Source organism: Pagrus pagrus (assembly GCF_965226575.1).
Source record: "Pagrus pagrus genome assembly, chromosome: 7".
In the NCBI taxonomy this organism is placed as follows: domain Eukaryota; kingdom Metazoa; phylum Chordata; class Actinopteri; order Spariformes; family Sparidae; genus Pagrus; species Pagrus pagrus.
Genome location: NC_140191.1, coordinates 29360201 through 29386357, shown reverse-complemented (window position 1 = coordinate 29386357; position 26157 = coordinate 29360201). Strand labels below are relative to the sequence as shown.

Below are 26157 nucleotides of genomic sequence, written 5' to 3'. Positions count from 1 at the left end.
TAGAACAAGGTCATCGGCATAAAACAGAGACTTCACCTCTCTATCTAGGAGGGAGAGGCCAGGAGCAGCACATTGATCCAACCCAACAGCAAGTTCATTTATAGACACGTTAAATAAAGTTGGACTTAAATTGCAACCCTGGCGTACACCTCTCTCTCTCTGTGTGTGTGTGTGTGTGTGTGTGTGTGTGTCTCTCTCTCTCTCTCTCTCTCTCTCTCTCTCCTTCTCTCTGTCTGTCCATGATGTTTCTCCAGGATTACAGAGGTTCATTTCAGTTCATTTCTGCATTGCTATTGCCGTGCCATAAGGATGTACAACTATGCCAAGCATCTTAAAGGAACACTTCTACATTTAATGTGCTTTTCTTCAGTTCTGAGCATTCATTGGTGATTATTTATTTCTTTATGATATGAAAATCATAGCAGACTTAATTCTGTGATCACAGTTTGATTTGAAAAGTTTGAAGACAAGAAAAAACACTCATGTTCGCCCTCCCAGTATGAAGTATAACCTACAAATGCCATAAAAAAAAATGAAAAGCACTTTTGTTGAATCAGTGTTTGGTTTGTCCATTCTGGGCTACTGTAGAAACATGACGATGGACATGGTGGATTCTGTGGAGGAGGACCTGCTACCTCTGGATATGACTGGCTCATTCTAAGGTAACATGAATACAAAAAATCTTAATTTCAGGTTATTATACACTAATGAAAACATGGTAATGAATATTATATTCAATTTCTGCCCCTAAATACCCTTGAATCCTACACACTGGGCCTTTTATTTCTGTTTAATTTAAAACAAAATACCACTGTGTTCTACTTATGACCATCTTTGTGTTGAACTACCATTAAAAGATAGGACATTCCCCCATATTAATGGATGGTTGGCTATAGAAAATCCTAGTGTATGTTTTCAATTCTTCTCTGAAATAAATCCTCCCACCAATAATCAACTACACACATAGAGTATAATGCTGGGTGGATTACCTATAGGCAATTATAGAAGCCCATAAAGCTAAAGATAAACTGGAAGGCATGTGACCTGAGAGCACTTGTAGTTTTAATAGGACTTAATTATTCAAGCAGAACTTAATTAGAAATTATCTATGTTCAAGGTTAATGTACATCTAATGCAAGCAGTGTCAGTATAAGCATCTATCATTGGCTTCAGTAGTTCACAAACCACTTTTTCCTCTCAAAGCCCTGGTACAGAAACTGGGCTCAGCTATGGCCACAAAAAATATATTTTATCTGTTATTTTGAGATCATAACTTATAAAGTTGGTTTGTTCTCTTAGGATAACAAAAGTTGTTTTCTTCTAATAACTAAATAATAATCTGAAAACAATAAAAGTTTGTTTTCTCGAGAAAACTTGACATTTATCTTATTATCTGAAGAAAAGTGGCTTAGATTCTAAAATAACCTGTTCACAAGAAAAGGACTGTTATCCCAAGATAACAAGATATCTAACTTGTGATCTCATGATTAACGAGTTATAAAAATATTTGCAACAATGGTTGCTTAGAGGGCTATGAGAAGTTTCTGCAACATTTGGGACTGATGACAGAAGATTATCCTGACAACGTTGCCTGCCTTATTAAAATGAAACAGTTGTTAGTAGTTATTTAACTGTCCTTTTCAGCTGCTTTAATACATATTTTAACATCAATGAAACAAATGACTACATGAATTGGAAAGGGGGGGGGACTGTCTTTACTGTCTTTCAGTTCATTATTTTGGTATCATGGCCCACACTTTTGTTGTTTGCGTCAGTCTCAGTTCTGACACCAGCATTGTTGCTCTAACAAAGTAAAATATTTGTCAGGGCCAGAGTAGTCCACAAAACATTTCTGGAGCTTCACAGCAAAACAACTTTGCAGCATTCTCCTAAACAACCAAAGTAGATGGGGACTTGTTTTAAAATGTAAAAAACAAACAAAAAAATACATAAAATGGCTCCCAGTTCATTTTGCTTAACCCAAGTCTTCAGAAGCCCTGAGATCCCAAATTGTTTTGAACGACGTACAGTCGAACTTGTTCCCAGTTCAGACGGTGTGCATGCTAACGTTTTTAGTGTAGCGGCTGCAGTGAAGATTTTGACTTCTAAAGGGAGTATCTAATGTCTCTTCAAATCAGTTTGGGTTCATGGGGCATTAGGACACTTGGATTATGCCGGACGAGCTGCATGGAACCATTTTATGTTTTTTTTCTGATGTTTTTTCCTGATCTACTTCAGTTGTTTAGGAGCATGAAGCAGCGCTGTTTTGCTGTGGACTACGTAGCTTCACCTGTCTTTCCATCAGTATGATGGTGAGTAGATAACGACTGACTGAATTTTCATTTTGAGTGAACTTATCCCATAAAATGTGACTATACTGTGTGTCAACACTGTGTACAGCTTGTTTTTGCTGCCCTTAACTGGCCGAAATATCAGTTAATGCATTCATTGTCTTATAACTAATTGCAACTTATTTTGAAAATCAGGAGATAAAATGTCTTTTTAAAACTGGAATGGTGTGGTATGTGTGATACATTGCTGCCTTGTGCGCAGACAGAATGCAGTTTCTGAGTATGTTTTGTGTCATTTCCAAGTACCAGTTGAGACATAACTTCCTGTAATCAGCCCTCGCACAAAAATTGTGTTTATTACCAAGGAGGGAGACGTCAGCCCAAGGTGGAAAAATACATATGATCCCTAATGTAGACAAGATGAGAGCAAGGCTTTCCAACTGGCACTGTAATCTGTAGTCTGTCTGTCTGCAGGAGGAGAGAAGAAGGAGTGTAAAATGCACACTGACATAGGAATGTTAGATTTTCTTGGGCTGAAGAGAGGAAAGAAGAATACGAACTGCAACTGAACTAGTGTAACCAGGATGTGTTGATTGACTTCTGTCTGTAGGCTCTAGTTGACAGTACTATCACTACCAGGAGGGCCTTGGTGATATGTGACCTGTGAAAAATTGAGACAAAACACACTGTGTAATGCTTTTATGTTAGGTATTCCTTACAGGTCTATATCACTGTTTTGCATGTTATGCTAAAAATTATGTATTCTGTACATTACATAAGTAGAGCTGAGGTCATCTGACACTAACTTTGAGTGAAGTAACAAGTAAGTTGTTAGCATACACAAAACTATTTTGTCATACCTAATCAGAAAATGTTATTGGAACTGTTGTTTTATCTCATAATAATCTGTTTGAATGTTTTACCTGTAACACCTGTGCTTTACAGCCCCCCCTCTTCTGCTTTTGCTTCAGCCATGTCTGGATTATCTGACCAAGCCCAGTCGCCTGCATAAAATGTTGGCAGTTTATGTTTCTGCCACAGTTTTGTTCGAATTTGTACGCATCATATGTACCATATTGGCATTTCTGATTTCATATCATGTTCACAGTACATGTATATGAGCTGATTTTCATGTCAGGAGGTGTAGGGGATGGTGGTGGCATTACAGCTGGGCAAGACAAATGCCAAACCAGAGACCACTGCTCGAAACTGTGCTTCAACATTTGTAAGCATGAAACCACAGCACATTTTAAACAAGTCAACAATGTTCGAGATGGTGTTTCAACATTTTAAAGCGAGAAACCAACCAGTTGACAATATGAAAATAATCAGCATAAAGGCCACGACAACACTGACTTCATAAGTACTGTAACTTATGCTTATCATACATATGCATTAAATCCACAGCTGCAACACCATACAAACCATAGGCTATCATCCAGTGAACAATACCAGATTTCTTGCTCATGTTGAAGGCTGTTGGTTAGCATTGGGTTACAGTGTACTGTGCATTTTAGGTCCTGGGCTAAGTCAGAATTTTGCACCAGAATGAGCAGAAGAGTTATTTCAGCTGGAGAAGCAGGAGCTAATGAATTGCTAAGTGTTCATTTGTTAGTTACAATTTTGTAGTGCAAGCTATTTTTAAGATTTTTAACTATGCTTTTAAAAAGTGATGGGGACAAAATTGGCCATTTCAAAACATGGTGGGGACATGTCCACAGCGTCCCCAGTGTAAATGAAACCTCAAGAGGTGTTTTATGCCTAAACCTAACCAAACCATAAGCGGCAACATTGTTGCAATATAAAATTGAAAACTGAAGCTAAAGAAATGTAAGGTTTGAAACCTGGTGGTTTGCAGAAACGTACACATTGATTCAGGCAATTGTTTTTACTGAGCTGGTAACACTGATGCCCTGTTTACATCGTATGAGATGGATGGTAGATTTTCATGTTGCAACAAGCAAGTATTTTCTTAATCAGACAACATGACACAGAGTTATACACATGAGTGGGTTGAATTACAGTGCTTTGACATAACACTTTATGTCGGGTCTCCTAGGATCAGGTATGCACTGCATCCTTTCTTCTGGTTGGCAGACATTTAGAGTATGTTGTGGTCTCTTAGAAGCTGGGTCAGCCATAAAGCTTAGTTTTAATTAAATCTGTCAGCCCCAGCAACAGAACATTTTACAGTAATAACTGTGCCCTGACACTATTCTCATGTAGATATATGGACAGAACCACAAAGCATGAATGACAGAGAGCAGAGTCAAAGTAAGAGTTCAACAAACACATCTGAAGCATTAATAAATTTTATTTCCAGTAAAACAACATTAAACAACATTTACAGAAGGACATTACATCTTCCATAATAACATTACATACAAGTCGTAACAAATAATGCAACAGCTATTCTACTGTATACTATATTGTTTCACACTTCTGTTTTCCAAACCACTTGTGAAAATGATGTATTCTCAGTGCAGCATACAAAAAAAAAGAAAACACGAGAGAAGCTTTGTTGAAAAAAGTCGCAAACACAGATTCATTGTTCAGCACAGCGAGGATGCACAATGGATCCAACCTATATGTTTTTCCTACCAATATCACTTCTTACCACGTGATAAAGAATGCCAAAAATAGATGCCTTATATCTATATTCATCATATATGTATATTCATATATGATTTCTCATTGATAGCATTAAGGGGACATTTGCAACCCTGTTTACAAACATAGTGGACGCATCACTATTTAACTTCTTACAAAGGTGTCACCACCTTATCCATTTCCACCATTAACATTTCTATTGACATTATTTCACACTTTTCCTGTCACAGTGCTAAATGTGCAATTCCACCCAATCTTTCCATCTCTGGACTTTATTTGAAATATATGTAGAACATTCAAGTTTGAACAGAGTGCCTTCCGGAGCTCTGCCCACACAGGACACAAAAATATAAGTTTTTGTACAAGACTGCAGGCTGCCAAAGCTCCACAGAAGTAAGAGTGTTGAGGGGGAAACGAAGCGATGTGTGCCACACCAAAAGTGAGCACAAGAAGAAACATCCCAAAAATAATTATTCAGCTGCTAATACTGCCTGCAATCCCTTAAAGCCACATGAGGCTGGGCAATCTTAGCACAGCTCGATGGTATTAACCCTCTTCTGTCACGCCGCTTTACTGGCATTACCCACCCCCTCTCCTCCCCTTTTTTCCGCCGCACAATCACAGCCTGGGGATGACACTGAAGAGCCGTAAGATAACTTCAAGTACAGCATTTTTACGAGCTCTTCTCAATCTCTGGTAAAGATTTAAAATGAGGGACGATATTTACATTTGTAAGGAGGTCTGGTTTGCTTCCCGTCAGGCAAAGCAAGGTTATAATATATATATATATATATATATATACACACACATACACATATATACATACATATATATACATATACACATATACATATATATATATATACACACACACATCTATATATATATATCTATATATCTATATATCTATATATATTATAACCTTCATTAAGGGCAAAGCAAGTGCATAAAAGTGACCAACAGGCTTGAATGTAGGGCAAACTGACTTTTCTTTAAAGTGCATTTTCAAAACGCTATTGGGGAGAGTGTAGCCCAAAATTATTTATTTTGCCTTAGAGCCACTACTGTCTATGGTCGAAGAAGCTGGACTGCAACATTTCTAAGCATATCATGTTTCTAAACCTGTCTAAGCACTTTAAGACTCCAGTTCCTTCATATCATTGCTTTTCCTCCTTTAAAGGACAGGTTCCAATATTTTCAAGTCTATCTTATAGGTGTAGTATGTAAGAAATGGTCAGAATTCAAAGGTAGCTCCAAAACTGTAGGGGGCAGCGTAACTGCTAACTGCTGCTCATTATACTCATTACTGTAGCTATCTTTGGCTGTAGCATCTAGCTGCCATTAGCAAGTAGCACAGTTAGCCGTGGAGCTAAGTGGCCCTATTAGCTGGCGGGAGTCTGCCTGAATCGCAACCAATTCAGGCAGATAACAGGGAAGACTATCACCTCTTCAGATACATAACGTCAACAGTTGTTTCTCCACATTCTGTTGATAATGGAAGGTCATTTATTGAATGTTTCAACCTAAATTCTGGCCATATCTCACAGATTGCCCCTTTAGCTCAGAATGTACATGTATATCACATGTATGCTGAAAGATTTACAGTATGCGTCATTATAATCATCCCTCCACCCTACAATGGTTGTGAAGTGATCCCCTTGTCGAGTGACTACACTATAAAAGATCAGGGACAAAATCAACAGTCCTTGTTGTGATCTTAAGTATTCCAAAATTCAGTTGAAACTAACATTAAGCAGTCTGAATCTAAATTCCACCCAAAATGTAAAAAATGTCCAGCTTATCGGGACAAGAATGAATTAACTGTTAAGCAAATATTAGGAGTTGAATGTACAAAGATAACCAGTTGGTGGCACTGAGTCTCCTGTCTGGCGTCATTAATGTCAACCTGTACTTGACTTGGCAAACCCAACTTCCCTTTACTGAGTCATGGCCAGTCGGCAAATTAGTAACAAGTATAAAGCCCAATTAAGTGGTTTTTGGCCAGTAGAGGACAGAGAAAACAAAACATCTCACGCCTTGAGCCATTTTAAGGCTAACAATTTAGCAAACAACTACCTGCTTACACATCCAGCAATGGCAACATGGATGTGCCATCCCAGTCAGGTTCAATATTGCATGTCACTTAAGCTCTGCTTTGGTCTAACAGCTCTTAAGAAAAATAGCAGTCATAAAAGCCATGACGAAGATAACAGCTTGATTCGGCCAACTCAGACTGCTGAAGCCTCATAATAACTACAACTGAACTTTGGAATGCATTTAGGCACAGGCCAGTTTCTTACATTGCAGTCACTATATGGCAGTATCAGTTCATGGCTATAATGGAGAAGAGGGATGATTACATTAAGTGAGCGTGTTATTAAGATAGACATTAAAAAATCCAAACCCGTCCCTGAATGTGTCAGACTGCAGAGCAAAGCTGGAAGGGAGCTGGAGGGGCTGTGGGTTTACACTGTTAGGGTGCAGGAAGTTTATCGCAGGCAAGACACATATATTATAAGTGTGAGAGTGTGTGTGTGTGTGTGTGTGTGTGTGTGTGTGAGTGTGAGAGAGAGAGAGTGTGTTTAACAGGTAGTGAAGTGACATTATTATTCGCCACTCCAATTCTGCCTCGTCTCTTCAGCTAATCAACAGTGCAGGGCCAATATTATTGTTATGTCGATTTCAAAACTGATTGAGATTGAAGAGGAAGCCATTGTATTGATAGTACTTCACAAATATCACCATACGTCTAAGCTTTAATATTCAGTTATTTTCACACAAAACATCAAAAGAAAGACCAAAAATCCATATAAACATCTTTGTAGATGAGACTGTGTTATACAGCTGACCTCGGCATGGTGTTAGAAAAAGTTCCAAAACATTTTGAACATGTAGGCTATTGTGGAGCACACATATGGGGAAGTCTTTGCATGATAGCACATGTTGGTGGTGAAGGGACCGATCATAGTTAATCACCACTTACAGTACAAATACTGTACACAAACTACAAAGCACTCATCCCTACACTTGCTTAATTTGTCACATAAGGAAAGTCCCCGGACAATCGAACATTTGACTCATGAACTGAACAAAAAGTTACAGTTATTGACCAGATCATCTGTTTCTGATCGAATATTGCAGATCTTGTGATGTATCAGATAAAGTGAAAGGGAGGATTGTCGTTGGCCGGATAAACCAATAGGCCACACAGCCTATTGCCTTTGTGTTTTGCCTTTTGTACATTAGCTCATATGCATGGATGGAAGCACCAATGCTTTAGCTATTGCCCATGTTTTATACACTCACACACACAAGAACACACACACCTCTCTATCAGACATACTTACAGCTGTATCACGTCTGTATTCTTATGCACACTGCTTGCGTCTGTCCCTGTTGTTTTATGTGTGCACTGTCAACATCTCAAGCAGAGATCATTTATGTTAGAGAGGCTTTTCAGATGCAACACTCTAACTCGCCACACTGCATTGAGCTTAATATGTTGCTTAACATATTGCTCAGCAATGCTATTTATGAGTGTAATACTCTGATAACTGATGAGAATGATGGTAAAAACTAAGAAAAATTAGGACGCATCTCCTTTGAAACTGTTCAACATTAACTCAACCAGCCTTTAGTTACCAAAGAACAGAGGACCTCCAATATGGCTGACCGAGGATGTGTTACACCAACTGAAAGCCCTACATTATTATTCTTATTGTCTGCGGTTCAACAAAAAAGACTTGCATTTGGTTAGAAAGAAATGGAAAACTAACTCTTTAGGATTTTTTTTCCCTTTGAACTGACTGCAATGTTTTTGTTCTATAGGTGTTTGCTGTTTGCTCGTATGCATATCTCCTGTATGTGTTTGTTGAGTTATGTGTGTTGGCATGAGCAGTATAGTGGTGAGAAGATGAAGCTATAATAAAATTGTCCATTAAATAGTTTCTAGATGAGTATATCATACATACAAATATACATTCTTAAATAGGAAGCTAGTTACAAACACAAAACACAATATGTACCAATAGTAAAGTCATTTTGTTTATACTGTGACAATGATATATGAGTTATTGGAACCTTATAAAAAGTAAACAAAATTTGCAAATGATAGCCTGAAATCTTAGGTACCGTTCATAATGCACACATGCATTCATATCTACTCTCAATGCTCGCACTCGTTGTCATGCACACGCCACACACACATACACCCACGCTCACACGTATTGTGAAGGTAATAAATAAAGAGAACTGGGGCTCTTTCATTCGTCTGGATCCTCCGTCTCGACATCTGTCTTCATCTTTTTTTTTTCTTTACAACAGCCACCTGAAACGCAGACAAAGAAACATAATGCAAATCTGTCAGTGACTCACTCCATACTTGAGCAATTACATGTCACATTTTTCATGTTTTATTCCAGGTTGAAATCAACAGTTAGCTGACATGATAATGAGCATATTGCTTATAAGTTCATTAAAGGGTAACACCATCAAGTTTACACATAAAAAGTGTGTTTACAGATCTTGAGGAGTACTACTGCATATGTGAAAAAAAGTAGTTTAAAGCATTTTGTAGCTCCAGAGGAAGCTGCGTATAATCTGTTGAATTTCCTCCATGTTAATGACGTCACTTGATGTCAGTTACATTGTGGGTAGTATGGGTGCCAGGTTTTGAAAAAGAAGAAGAATGCATGGAATAAAAATTCAACGTTTCTGGTGATTTATTTGACATTATACAATACAGGGTCATGCTTCATGCTACACAGACAAAAAGCATATATACAGTTATTTATATACATATACACATAAACGTGTCAGGCACTTTCTGAATTTGCATCGGGGTGAATGTAAACAGCAGCAACAAGATGGTGATGATAATATGATCAGCACATTTAAGTTAAAAGTTCAACATCTGGGAAACACTGTCTGTCCACTTTGACTGTGTGAGCACAATGCATCAACAATGCAAACAGAGTCCTCATCTGTAGTCCTGCGCTCGGTCGCCCTCAAACAGCTTGATCTGGGATGCTGTGGCGGAGACAGGTCTGTAGGCACAACAGTATCTGCTTTCCAGTTGCTCCAACCTCGACCGTTTCACCTCCCTGCAACGGGATATTAGCCAGGAGCAGCCTTAAATCCAAGCTGGATTAGCATGGCTCTTATCCCAGCTCTCTTCCCTGGGGTGGTCCGGCTAGCCAGGTTGGATGGTCGAAAGAGGTTGTGGGCAGTGTGTGTCTCAAAGTCTGCTGCTCTAAATCTAAAAAATATGTTTTCTTCTCTAATGCTGACAAATTCATTTCTGCAATAAGTTTCAGCAACAAGCCAAAAACTTAACAACTGAGAAACAAAAATCTCCAAAAATCTGAAGGAGTTACCGGCTGCTGCCCTGATGAGACATTGAGCTGGACTCTCTGGAGGCTGTGACAGAGAAGAAGATACTGTCCAAGTTGGTAAGCATGTCTCCCACACCCCATTCACAACTTGCTGATTGAGGCGAGAAGTGTCTTCAGTCAAAGACTTTTAACCAAAACATGGCAGCGAGCAGCAGATCATTCCTGCCGGTGGCCATCAAACTCATCCCTGGGGGGCTGATGAGGTCTTAATGGACTTGCTAACTGGACGTTATAATTAAACTTTCCATAACTTTCATAACGGTGCAATACACCTCTTTAACTTATAACATACATGAATTTTGCACACTTGTATGCATGCACATACCATCATCTATGACTCAAGAATGGTGCCATCCCATGACAAAGATTTCAGGCGACTTGTTTGTCTCAGGCTCATCTTGGTCTTGGCCAGTGGTCTCTCTCATCACTACCTTGGGTTGCGACCAAGTCCAGTTAAAAGGAAGAGTTCAACATTTTGAATTTTCTTATTGCTTTTGTTTTTTCCAGATGTTGGATGAAAATATTGATATCTACCTCAAGAGCTTAGAGTCAGGACATGATCAGCCAAGCTCAGCCTGGCTGTCTCCAAAGTCAAACCATGCGGCTATCAACAATCATTTGAGTTCAATGTCAAACTAACACTTTCACAGTATGATGTCTCGATAGTACGATAGACAGTACCATTACAACAACATTTTGGAAAATATCTTAAGGGCCAGCCAGGGGAAAGGGAACACTGGGAGATAAAGACAAAGACAGAATGAAGGATTGAAGGGGTAAAAAGGAGGAGGAAGTGGAAGTTGACCAAGAGGGAGTAGAGGATGAAGAGGAGGAGAAACAGGGAGTAAAAGATGAAAGGGAAGGACTAGAGGATGCTGAACAAGAGGGAGTAGGGGATAGAGAGGTGGGAGAGTACAAGAGAAAGAGGAGGAGAGGATGAAGAGGAAGCTGGAGCAGAGGAACAAGAGGAGGAGTAAGAAGAGAAAGAGGAGGAGGAGTAAAGGATGAAGAAGAGGAGGGTGCTGTGGACTAATAAATAATTCATTGCCTCTCTTAGGTCCCTTTCTACCCTGACTTTCCTCTTTACCGCCTCATATCCCCCCTCTCCCTCTACTTCTCTCTGTGTCTCTACATCGTTCGCCCAGCCTTTGGTAGTCAGTTCCCAGTGGAAGCAGACTTGCATATGCCAGGAATCTCTAATGTTGGATGAGCGCCTCATTTATCTGCTGCTCCTGTAGCATTCTGATTCCAAACTCAACACTTTAAGTGTCTGTGTACATTCATTTACATGTGTTTTTGGACTGAAAGTATATGCATATGAATGGTCAGTCCAATATAAAATCACTATCATTTGACTCTGACTTTTTGCAACTGCGGTCATCTGGAAGCAGGCAGTTTACCTGCAACTGGGCTTGCCACAAAAGTCAGCAGTAGCGCCCTGCTGAGTCAGTTTGTTACATTTTAGTAAAACCCTAATCTATTGAGGAATATGAAACATGTACTGGGAGTACTATTAAAAGTTGTTAAAATGACATTTTTACATACATAGTGTATGTAGTGTGTCTCTTCAAAACAGGACAAAATGAAAGAGCAACATTGAGGTCTTTATTCTATCAATGTATATTGTTACCACCACGCCATTGTCAAGGACTCAGCTTGAGTACATGGGGTGCCGCTCTACCAGGTGAGTTAACAGGGCACCCCACCAAACAAATTTGTAATAAAACAAATGAACACACAGTAAAGCTTAAGGGCCCTGACACCAGGCTGACAGTCAGCCAATGTCGGGGCCGTCTGTGTGTGTCTATAGCCCTAGTTTTTGCGATGAGTCCTGCCTCAGTGGCGCTCGTTGGCTTATGTCAGCGGCTTTTTGGCCGATTGAACATGTAGAATAGGCTTTCATTGGCTGTTCTGTTAAGCGAAGGCCTCATTGCCAATGCCATTTGCAACTTTTTATCAGACATTTCCTTCATTAGAGGTGCATTTCCTTTCACGCAGGTGCAGAACATACAAGCTCGTTGGCCATCAGCTGCAGTCTTAGCAGTGTGTTCAAGGGCAGCTTTTTGGCCTAGACACAGGCAATGATTGGACATGGCCATTTTCAAATGTCTCTAAGAATAATTGTCCCTTTGTGAAGTACTATTGACATATTGGAATACTTTTTACAGAACATCTTGTTGCATCTAGTTGGGCTTTTGCTTGTTCTTCCTTTAAATGCAGATGAACAGGACTAACTACAGCTTAACAGCTTGTCCTGTGAGAACAGTTAAAAGCCAAAGCTCAGCTGTCAAGGTCAAGGTCACTGAAGTACTGTACCTCTGAGTTTGAGGAGACAAAGTATGTAGGTAGGAATGAACGTGAAAGTGTCATCACTCCTCACTTAACTGTCGTACACTCTATAAGCAGACAAGACATTCATTGTTTGATATGGATTCGATGTACAAATGTAGGTTTCCGCTCTCTTGGGATCAAAGAGCACCAAGTAGGTGTGTGTGTGTGTGTGTGTGTGTGTGTGTGTGTGTGTGTGTGTGTGTGTGTGTGTGAGTGCATGTGTGTGTGTGCTTGTGAGTCAGGGGGTTCCACTTGGGAAACAGATGGAGCTGGTGGGTGGGTTTTGTGGGGCGGATTTAGCAGGCGTGGCCAGCTGCTGGCTGTCCTTTTATAGAAACAGTCTTACCCTCCCCCCAAAATGAAATCCTTAAATGTTCTATGTTGGAACACACAGATCCACAACAACAGAGAAAGGAGCTACTCAGAAAGGGGGAAACAGAACTGAAGAGAACAAAGGTGGCAAGTTACGGATTTGCATTTTTGAAACCTGTAAGAGATATCAATTGTTTTGGATACAACCATTCATAGCAGTTATCTAAAATACATTCCTTTAAAAATGTCTCATAGTACCCCAAAACCCACATTTTCTGCACAAAATTCTGCTTCTGTCTTGATTTTTTCCACAAAAAAATGTTTTGGGTCTCCAGTTATGAAAAACCCCAGGGTTTAATTCTGCAGCCCCTCCTTTATACCACTTCCTGTATAGCAATGGCCTTGAGTTTGTATGTGCCATTAATAAATATAATTGTTTATGCAGATTACACTGATACTCTCTACCTCCTTAACCTTTACTAAGAGTTGTATCCATACAGCATGGCTCCAGCAGAGGCACTGTCAGTCAATCATTTCACCACTTTGATCCAGGTTAAAATATCTCACCACCTAATGGAGGGATTGCCAAGACATTTTGTACAGATATTCATGGTCCCCAGAAGATGAACCCAACTGACTATCAATCATCTGACTCTTTGACTGTGTTTTTGGCGCTAGATATCAAATGTTAGCAATGTGACATGCTTAACTACAGGTGGTGAACAGAGCAAACAATATAACGTATGAATAACAGCATTTAAGCATTGTCATTGTGAGCGTGTTTGCAAGCTGATGTTAGCATAGATCAAAGTTCCACTGTGCGCCAAACACAGCCTCACAAATCCACTGTAGATGCTTTGTCTTGCCAATCCACCATGTGTCTGACTAAAACCAGAGAAGCCTTAAGAATCAGACTTTCTTTGCTCTTCACACCAAAAATGATTGACATAATTTTTAACTATGCATGTCCTGAGACAGGCAGAGAGATGCATTTTTTATTAGATCATACCAACTGTAGGGCATGAACTGATTCTGAGCTTTTGCTGATAATAACCCACTCTGCTAAAAGAAAATGCTGAGATTTTCTTACTTGAACCCACACTTCAGCTGCCAAATGTCCCCTGTTCTCTACTGTTTGGTTTAAGGCAGAGGACAGTTTTGGACTGTACTGTATTGAGAAGTGTCTCCAGTCTGACCTGTGGACATGGCAGGTCATTTGTGAGCTAAAATTTGACTGATAGGTACTTTCGAGTCCAAACACTAATGTTTTAAACCCCAAATAACAGACCAAGAGTGGAAATCTGCAACATGAACCGGTCCAACCTCAAACCCATGAACTCAGCAATCTCTACCACCTCATTTCCCCTTTGCCTGCTTCCATGTTCTATTATAAATCATCTCCTCATTCCCAAGTTTCTAACAGGCACTCCTCTCCCAAACACACCACTTTTGCCCCTGATGTCTGATCCTGTGTAATGAACTGAGTCAGAAGTCAGACTGCCATTAAATGTCACTCACTGAACACCCCGGGCTGGGAAGGTGCTGATGGTTTTATAAGCTGCTTTTTTAGGGCTCCGTTTGTAAGTATGCATGTTATTTACGTGTGCATGTGTGTGTGTGTGTGTGTGTGTGGGTGTGTGTGTGTGTTTATGAGTCAGTGTGAGAAGGGCTTTTCTTGGTATTTGCTGGAGTGGATGTGAGTGAATTTGGATTTTAATTTACATATATATATATATTCCCACTGGAACCTGACTTGGACTTGAAATTTCCAGAGATTTTTGGTGTTGTGCTGCCACATTTACAACTAACAAACACGCCGCTGTTTCTACAGTGTATCGATAATGAACAGAAGCAGGGAGGAAGAGCCAGTAAGCGCACAGAGTGTTTCCACATGCAGTGACACACAAACACATACAGCGTTTGTATAATAGCAAACTGTTAACACAGAGGCTACTTAGGTTTGTTTAACAAGGAAATGGACCTGTTTGCTCTGGTTTCTCAGGTAATCCAGTTTGGATTAACTTTTAAAACCATCATAGTGAGATACAGACAGGCCTGGGCGTAAACATCTGCAGCCTGCTTCAGTACTAAGCCTGGTCATTGTACCAGTTATGAGGAAATCCATACGGCCCATCTGTGAGGCAAAACAGCAGCCACAAAGAAATAGCGAGCACAAAGGTGAAAGGAGAGGAAGATGGAAAAATGAACTATAAAGGGAGGGACATATTGCAAGTATTATACAAGGCCACAATAAACAATTAACCCCAAGTAGCTGTCTGGTGTTAATGGGTTGTGTTTGTGCTGATGCGGCGGACTGTAAGCTGTAATTGTCCCAGTACACACACCACCACGACTGGCTGTCCAAGCTGTAAAGTCCCTGGGCTCGTTAAGTAGAGACCTGCTGGATGGCGGAGCAGCAGCAGGGCAGCCTGGCGGCCTTTTGTTCAAATATGTGATCTGGATTAAATTACAAATGTACCTATAATTTTTCTCATGCTAGTTTAAAATGTGTGAGGGGAGAACCCCCAGACCCTTGTCAGATTGTCCCACCCACAATTTAGAGAACAGTGCACTACAGCGGCCTGACATAGACAGGCTATAATTAAATATCTCCAGTATAATAGGTCTCACCACAGCCCTACCTGCCCAGCTCCAAACGGCTGACAGGCACAAGCAGCTAGTGACCAAAACCAGAGACCAAAACCAGAGCTAAAAGGAGATTAAATGTTGGACATACATTCTTCAAGTGGACACAAACCGATGTTGAAGCCATTCTGTTGGGTGTGTTCACACGCAACTGTTTGCTATAAAGTTCCCTCCAACTAAAAAAGTCATTCTTGCCATTTTTTTTTTATGCCTTGAACAACCTTCTGGTTTGGCGGGCCAATTATAGGGCTTTAACAAAGACATCTGTCGGATCAATAATTCTGCGATGTGGAAGGCTATCTGAGATACACAAAGTGTGAAAACCAGACACACCACTTAACAAAAGGACACTGATGCCATTGATTGAGCTGGTTTCAATGTGAGACAACAAAACATGAACAGGAGGATTTGTGACTAACTGATGAGTCGGGGAGCAGCCGACGCACCTTGGGGGCCTCCCCCTACATGAGGAGGAGATTCCACAGAGGCTCTGCCCATTGATGTGCACTCTGCTGCTTTAGCTGGGAAAGTTGTTTTAGTTTGATGCTCATGGCTTACAGCCCTAACACGCCATGTCTGAGCGGCACCACAGAAGCTGTGGACGCATCACCTCTGAACATGACAGGCTAAAATGAGCTTCATTCATGAGCTTTTGCAGTCTCAATGGAATACTGTTTAGGGATTTAAAGATAAAATCTGTAGAAATTCTTACATTTCACCATTTTCATGCCACAACCATGCCTATAAAGGGGACAGGAATTGTCAAAGTCCTTCCTCTACATCTCAAGAGTTTAGCAAACTACGGGGCTTTTATGCATTTCCGTGCATGGCTCCTCAGTAATGTGGCTGTTGAATAATAGTGGTCCAGATACAGTTGGTAGGAAAAGGGAAAAAGAACACTCAGCTCCGCGGCTTGCAGACGTGCCACCTCTCTCTGCTTTAATACAAACACTTTCTTCTTTGTTATTCTTGCCTCAGTTGTGTGGGCCAGACTCAGTGAATATGAGTCTCTAAAGCATGCATAGACACAATCCCAACACACACACACACACGCACACACAATTATGTACCACAGACAGCCTGCACTGTGCAGCACATTCATGTGTTTCCTATTACTGCAGCATAGTCTTTCTGTTCACTTTCACCAGAATCAGCACTTATTAGCTTGAAACACATCCCAACAAATTCTGCTCACACAAAAAAAGTCCATGCACATTCACAACCATACACTCAGGATACAAACATTAACTCATCGGGATTTGTAACTTTAAACCAAACATAAAAAAACAACTTTATAACACACAAACAGACTCCAGCTCACATCATGTACTACACATCATTCCACAGAGACCTGACTCTTCTCGTGCAGGTGAAAATGATTATACAGACATTCCTGCATGCCCTGAGGTTGTTGGTTTGAAAGGCAATGATGATTACCATTTTCTCAACCAACACTGATCTGGAGTGATACAATGACCCATGTTAACAGCATGGCAAGTTACAATCTCACTTAAAGTGCAGTTAAAACTTATTCATCTCCATTCCCCAGCTCAGCTTGTGTTCTGCTGTGTGCAGCTGTGGTGAAGAGTAATGAGTGTACACTGAGGGTCAGAGAATGCCCCGGGTGGAAACGCCTTCATCCACGAACTTGCAAACACACCCACTCGCCGGGTTTCGCCAGATTCCCATTCCATAAATCCTTGTTTGGGGGTATGTTTTTCTTGTCTGGGGCCTGGCTGGCTTCCCCCTCACTGGGGTTTATGTAAGGTGATGGAAACACTGAGAGGAGGGTGGAGGACACAGATGGGAGGATGAGAGCAATCGAATGTAGCTGGAAAGGAGAGCAAAGAAGAAAAAGCTGGGTAAGTGCAGTTTGTCAAATGAAGAGTTGGTATGGGAGAGAGATTTAGAAAGAGGATAAAGAGAAATGCAGAGCAGATACCAGACAACTACAGTTAGCAGCATGAGAGGCTGCTGCTTGGCATCTACAGTACTTGAGAGGTTTCACTGTTAATGTGACTCACCCTCCAAATCAGCTGGCCTCCTCATGGGCCCCACCACAGAGCCCACCATCACCCTCCAATAGCCCCAAAAAACGTAAAAAAATCCATAGGCTTTTTGTTGAGGGAAGCAGGGATATGCCAACTTCCAGGGTTAGCCTACAAAATACGTCATTGCTGCAGCACTCTATTGCATTTTGACTGATAAATTGGCTTTCCACTACGAATGTGGAATCTAGCTAGTCTTGCTTGCTAGTCCAGAAACCTCAGCACTTCTTACGAACGTCTGTAATTCAAATAACAGAGTGATGAATACAGTGCTGTGGTCACAAACCTAGGAAACACAGACAGATTCTGTAAGCTAATGCCACCTCAACCCTTTCTTTAACCCCCCAACCACCATTCAACCTTCTGCCCCCCAAAAGTCTTTTTTTTATTAAATAACATAAATATGTCTTTGATCCATACTCTGCGTCTAAATAAAGATAGGTGTTTAGATGCAAACATATTGCATATCTGTTATTTATCTTTTGAATATGTTTTCAAAAATATGTCTTTAGACTATCTTTTATTTTTTTTACAAGACCATGAGTCTAAAAACATGCTAGCAGCTCTGTGTGGGTATGTAGACACAGGTCTAAGCCTACATAATGTCTAACAGTCACTGTGTACAAGTAGAGCTTGTAAGCATGCTAAAATCAAAACAAAATCACAGCTGAGGGTGACTGGTTCTTCAGAATTGAAATTTAGATTGGATGATGGTGCTAGATGAAACATCAGGATCACAACAGTCTGAATGTCTGTACTAAATTTCACGTGAATCAATCCCTGGTATGGTGACATTTTACTCCAACCCAAAAAGGTCAACATGCTCATGGCACTAAGGTAACAAGCAGAGGTCATTGGGATTCCTCATCCAGAAACCATGAATATCTGATCCAAAATTACGTGCCAATGTATCAAGTAGATCTTTAAATGTTTTACTGGATCAGTGAAAACTTTGATATTGCCATCCTTAGAGCTATACTGCTAAGTATAGCTGAGTGGCTAAAACATTTGTCAGATGTTCCCCTTCAAAAATGTTTACACTTCATTCATACTTCTATCTTAGACCTCAATGTATGCATTGTATGCACAGAATACAAAGCATTATATATTATGAGAAACAAGCATGCGTGTACATATGAGTAATTTGTAATAGTCAGTTGCTCATGTAGGACACATTAGACATCAAAACACGACCACTGCAGACCAGTTATTAGATGTATGAGTAGCATCAGTGGTGTGTAGGAAAGCATCAAATGAAATACATTATTCACATGAATCTCTGTAGGAAGCCAATTGCAAGTTATGGGATGCTATGGAAGTATGTCAACATTAACATGAACCAGTGTTCTTCTCCACTGTTTGCACAGTATTGCGGACTTGAAACAGACACGTCTTACATTGTCTCTGCTTAGATTTTTCTAAGTCTCTGATATACAGTAGTTTCAGTTTATGTTAATTAATTACATGAATATGTGTTTAGTTCCCTCTGTTATAAGCTGTGCCTGATTGTATGCCTTTGGAAGCCAAATAGGGGAGAAAAAAGAAGTTTGGAAACTTGGCTTGCTTACAAGCTAGGGTGTTTCATTTGAGGGCAGTTAGCTTTGTTGAGCCAGCTGAGCTTTTGCCAAACTCATGGTGAAAGGCTCTATTAAATTCATCATCATTCCCAAGACAGCTTCAGTAGCTGTTCTGGGGTGTTTGCAAGTAAAAAATGTGTGCGTCTCTCTACACATCAGGCAAATGTGCCAAGAAAAACAGAAGCAAGACAAAGTCTAAAGCCCTGCTAGCAGCCCATGGAGGCAGCAATGTTCATCATACTGCATACAGTATATAGTCCTACCATTAGTGTGGCTAAATATGAAAAGTGTGACGTCCCCCTGGTTGTTACTTGACCTGTACTGTACTATTATGCTGCAGGTAGCCTGCCTGGGAGGAGGAAGGTCCCTGTAGTTGAAGCACCCGGGCCCGGTGGGCTCACTTTGAAAGCCCCACCTACCATGGCTGTAGGCTACCCAACACATCTCACACTCATGCACATACACATCCTCACCACTGACGTTACCGATAAAACACACCTCATCTTATCCTCAGTTAACTTTGTGTTGTAAATTATGCTATTTTGCTAAATACATTTCTTATTATTGGGTCTCCCTCGTTTTTGTCATGGTTTTAGAGCTGGGTCATGACAAAAATCTGTCCTGAAAGTGGCACAATGACAGGGTTGATTAAAATTGAATAGGCTTATCCTCTTGGGAGCAGAAAGGGGCTTAATAAGGTACCTGGAATCTGCCAGTTAGGTTATGATGTACAGAATGTTGTGTTTAAAGCTCAGATTATGGTTTGAGGGTGGCACTAGAACACAAAGCGCCTGTGTCCCTTTTTTTTCTCCAAACATTTTGCTCAAACCAACATTTTGGATATAATAGGATACATACTCTGTGGGTGATGAACATCGAGAGCTAATTTTAAAGCTATGGTCTACGATTTGAAAGATTTGTTATTATTATTAACATCATTTAGATGGTGGTTATGACCCAATAGTACCACCCACACAATGTGAAGAGTAAAAGGAACCAAAAAAATCCATTCTCTCTAGTGTCTGTAAAACTGAAAAGAAATTGACCAATAGGAACCATCCGGCCCGGATGGTTCCTATTGGATCAATTTTCCGATCCAATCCTCGCTCACTCTCCTGCTCCTGCTCACGTCTGGTCCCGACCCACTTCCGCATTTGAAACTACAAGCGGATGAGAGGTTTGTTTTGCCCTGAGCAGTTCAGCTGCCTCTGCTCGCCCCACCGACAAAGAGTCAAAGAAAGAAAGTGTCACTGTAAACACACAAACCGGACATGTGAAACAAAAAGGGCTCAAACCGAATAAACATCGGGTCATCGTTTGAACGGTGGCGAAAGGTCCGTGAAGATATGGACCCGGTGCTGATACAGCGGCGTTTCTGTTGAGCAGGTAATCTTCGTCTTTATTGTGGATGTTATGACACAGATAACTTTCATGCCGATGCTGCTGATGACTGTGAAAGCTGCCGTTAGTTTGTTTCTGTTATTACACGTGCCTGTCGCTGCAGTGTTGTCAACACTTGTTTACTTGTTCGACGGAGACGTTAGCCTCTATGCTAGCATTGTAAGCTAACAACAAGTCTGAGTAGCACCGAACAGCAGCTGGGACACACACAGGATTGTTTTTCAGCCACAATGTGGAAGCGATCGTTGTGATGAAAGCTGGCGGCAGCATCTGTTAGTCTCTTGGCCCTCAGTAACTTTTAGAAGTGGCTAACTTAGCTGTTGTAACTGATTACGTAGCTGTAAGGTAACGTAGCTGTAGCATGCTAATGACGTTACGCTAGCTTGGCTGTGGAGCTTAGCTGTGGACATTGTAATGACTTACAAGATTTACGTGAGTTTCAACGTGCATTGTAATAACTTTATCTGTGAATCCGACATCGTTACTCCGCATTCAAAGCTGGGCTGTATTTGGTTTCTGCCGGCTTGTTGCTCTTGGTGCTTGTTGCGGGACGTATAAAGTTCGTTGAAGAGAAAAAAAAAAAGCTTGTAGCCGGAGGGGGTGTGTCGCGGGACTCCGAGGGGAGAGCGATACGAGCTCGGAGGGGAGGGGTTAAGGAGCACAGAGGGGAGGGGGGTGTGTGCGGGGGGGATGCTTTTTTCAAACCTTTCTCAGATCGTAGACCAGAGCTTTAACTTGAGATACTCAGTTACACAAAAAGCTCATGATTGTTAATGATGGTTCATCCTCTGAGGCTCATCAATGTTCTCACTATATCTCATGGCACTTTGCCCGTGAGACTTAAATGGCTACAACTGGAACTTTTGACTTGGTGATGCCAGGTAGTCATGAAAACAATGACTAGAAATCCTCCGGGCATCATGACAACTTTTACCAAACTGTGTTAGACAGACCAGAACAGTAAAAAGAAAGTTTCTGAGGGAACGTCTTTTTTTTTTTTCAAAAGGCCTCAGGGAAGGCAAGTGATGCCTGTCGCTGTTCGACCTTATCTAAATGAATAAAAACTGCTCCTGCATTTTGATGACTACACTGATTGAACTAATTGGAAGTTTTATCAGAAAAATCTCAGTGGGCAGCTGTACCTCTGCAAACATTCAGTATACTGACAGCACCTGCTGAAACTACACTGTCATTGGACTGTATGACAATACAACTGATGGTTTATTCATCAGCAGAGCAGAGGGGGACACACTGTTGGGCTTAAACCCTGTGATAACATCCCATCTCCATATCCATCGCTGTTCTCTGATGGACCAGTGGGGGAAAGATCAATGCTTTTGCTGGCATACATTTATCTATTCCCAACTCTATATCCATATGGCTTATCCTGCAGCTCTCTTCCCCCTCCCATTAACCTATATCAATCAATCACCAGTCTGTATACATGGTATCAGGAGGTTCCCAATGTCAAAATCAAGGCCTTTAAGAATTTTCTCAAGCTGCAAGGAAGTGGAATCGTGGCTTTAACCACTAAAGTAAAGGAACACAGTGGGTAAAAGCACCCTCTTTATTAAAATGTGATTTATCTAAACTTGAATAAGTTAACTTCCTCTATGCGCAAAGTTTAAGACTGATGGACGGACTGACCACCGAACACTTTCTATCCTTAGACTCCGATCAATTGGAAGGAATAACCTTGTGAATATAACTACTTACAACTTCAGGATTTAAAAATACACGCATATCTTCTGCCTACTCTCCATAAACTATTCTAGGGAAAAATTCAGTGTCTTTCTCTATGACCAGTTAAAACATTAAAGCCTGAACATTGCGAAACACTGTGCAGTTTGATCTCTTTGACAGGCTATTTATACAGCAAGGCTTAAACCCTCACCCAACTGAGGCTCACGATGAAGACATCAACACACCGCAGCGAGCCTAATCTCTCTCAAGATAAATCTGTCATGAAAATGATAGTAGAATAAAGAGATTTGTATTACTTTAAAAGCCTGTTTTCCATCCTGTTTTATCTTTTTTAGTGTCACCAACCATTCCCTGCATTGAGAGATTCATTTCTAATATAATCAGTGACAACTGGTCTTAAAACAGCACCGCAGGAGTCACAGTAAGGCACACTATACAGGGCAGGTTCATGAAGTTTGGTTAGAATGTAATAGAGGATAGTTATATAGGATTTGATTCAAGAGCAGTGATCCCTAACATTCTTTGTCTGTGCTGGTAATACAGCATAATTTGCCTAATGTAGCCAATGATGTTCTTCTCCACAAGAGAAACTAAACCAACCTCATTGGTCACAGTCATATTTTTAGCCACAGTATGCAGTAGGGTGTGCTTGTCCAGTGATATAAGATCAATTAATTGTTTCTTTAACTTCATTTTTAACATAGTGATTCTTAGGGCTTTTGTAAAGCTATGAAACTTGTTGCATTTCTTTTCTGCATGGTAGTATGTTAGAATAAAGGGAGTTGGGCCCATATAAATCAGGCCTTTGCTGAACAGGTACTACATTGGGTTGAGCGTACAGGCCCGTATTAGGTTGGGTTATTGTTTCAGAGACCACCAAAACTTGTGATTCTGCTGCTGAAGAAATTCATTAATTCTGACAAGGAGAAAAACAAATAACATCATAAAATATTTATATCAAACTGAAGACTTTACAAATTCAAATTAAGACATGTTAATATTTTATGGGGCTTGATACATTTGAATTTAAATTATTTAGGGACTTTAAGGTTTCAGAGAGGCAATTCATGACACGGAGAAAACTATGTTTAAAAAAACAGTGTGGAATGAATCACAATCAGGTCAGCGCATCTACTTGTACACTTGTACAAAAAATATCAAAATCTCTTCATCCCTTGAGTGTAGATGCATGCTCTCAAGGGGCAATTCTAACTATTTGGTTAAACAGCTTGTGAAGATGTCTGAAAGAAACCAGTGTTTTCTGTTGTTAGGTGACGGGACGCACAACTCAGTCTCTGGTGTTAAAGTCAAACACGTTGTAAGCCCAACCATCTCTTCTGACCTCCTCCCTAAGGGTCCAGACTCACTAAACTGACATTGAAGAGGCAGTAGTGATGAATGCCGACTATTGTGTCACCTCACGTTGTCATGTTAGCCAAAAAGCTGCACTTAAACACAGCGCAAAGACTACAGTCGATGACCGATCAGCTTGTATGTTCTGCACCTGTATGAGAAGAAATAACTGTTCATACCATCAGATGGCAGAAGTCCCTATTCACCATTCAAAAAGGGAAACTGTATGACGCGGATATAGAAATCATTGTTATGATAAAGCACACCACACCAAAAGGTGCAAATGGCACTGGTGATGAGGCTGAATTATGGATATTAGTGCAACTGGACATGTGCCAATGGGGCAGGATACACTGGCCCCAACATTGATGGACATCTGGCCATTGTATCATAATCTGCTTGACGCCACTGCGGTCCGTCTCCGTAAAAAAATAGACTTGCTGCATATTCTCCGTGGAGCAGAGCGGAGAGCCACTTCTGGGACGCTGCTGAGACGTGCCGTGGCGCAGCCGGTGGAAACATGAGCATTGATTAGAACGGCGATTGTATCGCGGCCGTAATGGTTCTGGTGGACTCTAGGGGTAAGAGATTGACTAGTGTTAAACAACGTCCTGCCTCTGCATTTGGTTGTCAAGACAAAGTAAACATTTCACTTTAAGTGTTTGAACTAACAACATATGCTGTCATTTTTCTGATGAGGAAAGTTTTGAAAACACAACATTTCACAAGAGGTGAATGTAAATACTGGGTGGTTGCATTCTGGGCTCCATAAAGCTTTGAAATGACAGTGTGGAGAGCAGACTCCCACTGCAGCCAACTGCTGGGGTTGTACGGTCAAGTGAAAAGCCAAGAGGCCAGTAGGTTAATTTTAGAGCTCTGTGGTGTCAGTGGGAGTCTGCTGCTACCCCTCTGTTTATGCTTCTTGCATGCCTGCTTGGGCCCTGCATACACACTCTGCATACATTTCATACATCCCTTTCTTCTCAGTTTCAGAAACATGTGATAGGTGGTTGGTCTTGAGAGCTAAGCTGCGAGATCATATAGTTGTGGTGGCATTCTGGCAGCTGTGGTGTCACTTTCCTGTGAATTACAGCTTGTGTTGAAAAGACTGGGTGTTGTCCACACTGGAACATGGACACCGTATCCTATTCCAGAGAATATTTGTTTGGAAAGCCACCCTGACATTTTGAATTGTTGGGCTGGAAACAGCATTGACAAGCCATTGTTCCTGCTTGAATGCATAGAGAAAATATACCTGAAACATGTAACACTGATTGTTCTGTTTTCAGAGAGAATTTTTACATTTGAAAACATAACCAAAGGACATTTTATACCAGTTCTTCACTGAAGCAATAAAACTTTCCACTGCAAAACATTTTGTGCTCCAAATTCAATCAAGCTTGAACCAGGTAAACGTTATGCAATGATAAGGCAGCTATATTTCCATTATTACCATTCAAAAGCCTGTGAGCTTGTACCCAATACTAAATGGGCCATCTAAACATGTTAGTCTTCCTCCATCACAGTGAAGGGGCTGCTTCTGCTGGCTGTGAAAGCTGCTTTATTGAGGCCTAAACGGCTGCATTTAGTGAGGAAATCAGCTTGAACATACCATTCTATTTCTGTACGTTCTCCTCTCTCTTCCTAATGGGATTATAGGCAAATAGAGACAGAGAGGGCATGGCAAATAGAGAAAATTTAGGCATTTAGGATGTGGGAGAGACTGTGAGTAACATCTACATAAATTTATGTGCATGTGTCTTTAATTGCCTGTGTCTGTTATAGCAAGTTTGTTGGTGGGTATGCGCAATAGTGGTTGGTCTTATGTAGAAAGTATGTGAACAGCAAAAATCTCCACTTGTGCACTCGTGACACCAAAAGTTAATTGCCAATTTACATTGCCATGAAATGCATGCAACACATTCATGCACCTCATGGGAAGAACCCTTTTAATTTAGAATACTCCATGTTTTATCTAGTGCCACCTTGTAGTTTGTAGATTTTTCCAGTTTTCTAGTATCATTAGACATTGTCCATAGGGAACGGTTCTGCACAACACAATCTATGCCAATACTGAAAGTAGTGGACCCTTTATGTGACAGAAATGTAAGGGTGTAGAAATTGGGGTGGTGGATGGGTATGTAGCAGGGATGGAGAGAGTACATAAATATTATACTTATATACTGACTTATGAAATATACTTTAATAGTGGTAAAAAGTAGGTCAATTAGAATGTAATCTGAGCAAATGTTACTGCATTACATTTTTAAAAAAGGGGTGGGTGGGGTTGTTCAAGGAAAAATGATGATGATTTCCACAATGACGCTATATGGGTAACTACAGTGATAAACTTAGAAATGTAGGGCCACTGACCAGGCTGCTGTTTTTGAATGATGTGAATCATATGCTTTGGCCTTCACAGTCACCAGATCTCAACCCATCTGAACACCAGCAGTATGTACGATTTTGAAGTGCCATCATCAGAAGAGTA

The 26157-nt window shown here is 40.7% G+C and overlaps 1 protein-coding gene across 3 annotated transcripts in view; it reads right to left on the bottom strand.

The window, feature by feature from the left end:
• Nucleotides 1-4587: 4587 nt before the first annotated feature.
• Nucleotides 4588-26157, bottom strand: part of cdk14 (cyclin dependent kinase 14) — a 192045-nt gene continuing 170475 nt past the window's right edge. For all 3 annotated transcript variants that reach the window (XM_084358544.1, XM_084358546.1, XM_084358545.1), the window contains one exon: nt 4588-9228. The gene's annotated coding sequence lies outside the window, so the exon portion shown is untranslated. The remainder of the gene's footprint in view (nt 9229-26157) is intronic.